A 1,799-nucleotide genomic window follows, 5' to 3' on the forward strand; every position below is an offset into this window, starting at 1 on the left:
TTCAGACACAGAAGTTTCCACATCTTGAAAAGCTCTCTCCTGGATACTGCTGCAGTCTTAAATGATTTCCTTCATATCCCCCTTTTCTGTCAAGCCAAGGTTTTTCAACAGCTGTCTGCATTCCTTCACCAGTCATTTTTTTTTTTTTTAGTTTTTTTTTAAAGTTTATATATTTATTTTGAGAGAGTGAGCATGGGGGAGGGGCAGAGAGATAGAATCCCAAATCCCAAGCAGGCTCTGAAGTGTCAGTGTGGACTTGGGGCTCAAACTCATGAACCTTGAGATCATGACCTGAGCCTAAATAGAGAGTTGGACGCTTAACCGACTGAGCCACCTAGGTGCCCCTTTTTAAAGTTTTTTTTTTATGATTCATTTAAGTAATCTCTACCCAACATGGGGTTCGATCTCATGACCTCCAAGATCAAGAGTGGCATGTTCTTCTGACTGAGCCAGTCAGGCGCCTCACCTGTCATTTCTTTTTAACCCAACTGGGAAGGTGGCCCAACCCAGGCATTTAGTGCAACTTTTCCTTTAAAAAAAAAAAAAAAATTGAAGGTTAGGGGCGCCTGGGTAGCTTAGTCGGTTAAGCATCTGACTTCAGCTCAGGTCATGATCTCATGGTTCAGTTCATGAATTTGAGCCCCGTGTGGACAGTGCAGAGCCTGCTTTGGATTCTCTCTCTCCCTCTCTCTGCCCCTCCCCTGCTTGCTCACACTCTCTCTCTTACTCTCAAAATAAAAAAAACTTTAAAAAACAAAATGAGCATTAAAAAAAATTGAAGTTTAATGAACATACATTGTTCTATTAGTTTTATGTGTACAATAAAAATACAGAATGCTGCATGAATCCGTGTGTCATCTTTACACAGGAGCCATGTAATATTCTCTGTATGGTTCCAGTTGTAGCATATGTGTTGCTAAACTGAGTGCTGAAACTTCTCCTTAAAGGGCCCTCCTGACCTCTTTCTTCACAGCCCAGGCCTTTTCTGTGTTTTCACTGTCTTGGCTTCATGTTAGCATCGAACATAATTTGTTTCTAGAAGCTTCTTTGGCCTCGTTTTCTGGGAAGTTATGCCATCCTGAAATTCATGAGTCACAGCATTGCCAAGGAACCCTGAAGTCCCAGGGCATCTGTCCCTCAGCACCAACCCTACCTGTAGCATCAGCTTCTGTACCTCAAAAGCAGGGAATAGACTGACTTTATTTGCTCTGTTAATTCCTGCCTCTGCCCTTCCGACTGTTCAGAACAAACAAATTCTTGTTCCATGCTATAGCTCTTCACATATTTGTATCTAGTTCTCATATAGTCAAACCCTCACTCAAGTTAAGCTTTTCTTTAGGCAAAAAGCCTTTCTAGTTCCTTAAACAGCTTATCATATGACATGGCTTAGAGACTCCTCATCATACCTAACACCCTCCTATAGATTGATTCATTATATCAATCTTTCTTTTTTTTTTTTTTTTTTTAAGATTTTATTTTAAGGTAATGTCTACACTCAACGTGGGGCTTGAACTCACAACCTGGAGGTCACGAGCTGCGTCCTCCACCTACTGAGCCAGCCAGCCACCCCCATTGTATTAGTCTTTTAAAACAGCTTCCAGCACATAGAGAGGCAGTAACAAGGGCTCTGGAGTTACACAACCCAAGTTTGAATCCAGTCTTCACAACTTACTAGTTGGGTGGCCCCAAGTTATGTAATGTTCTTGAGCTTCAATTTCCTCATCTTTAAAATGGGGCTAAAAAAGGGGCACCTGGGTGGCTCAGTGGGTTAAAAGCCAACTTTGGTTCAGGTCATAATC

General features: G+C 41.7%; 1 non-coding gene across 1 annotated transcript; it reads right to left on the reverse strand.

Moving 5' to 3' along the window:
- Positions 1-823: 823 nt before the first annotated feature.
- On the reverse strand, positions 824-929 carry LOC113601600 (U6 spliceosomal RNA). Its single transcript, XR_003422896.1, has one exon. It is a non-coding gene; the product is annotated as a U6 spliceosomal RNA (small nuclear RNA).
- Positions 930-1,799: the final 870 nt, after the last annotated feature.

Source organism: Acinonyx jubatus, chromosome B3, assembly GCF_027475565.1.
Source record: "Acinonyx jubatus isolate Ajub_Pintada_27869175 chromosome B3, VMU_Ajub_asm_v1.0, whole genome shotgun sequence".
NCBI lineage: Eukaryota > Metazoa > Chordata > Mammalia > Carnivora > Felidae > Acinonyx > Acinonyx jubatus.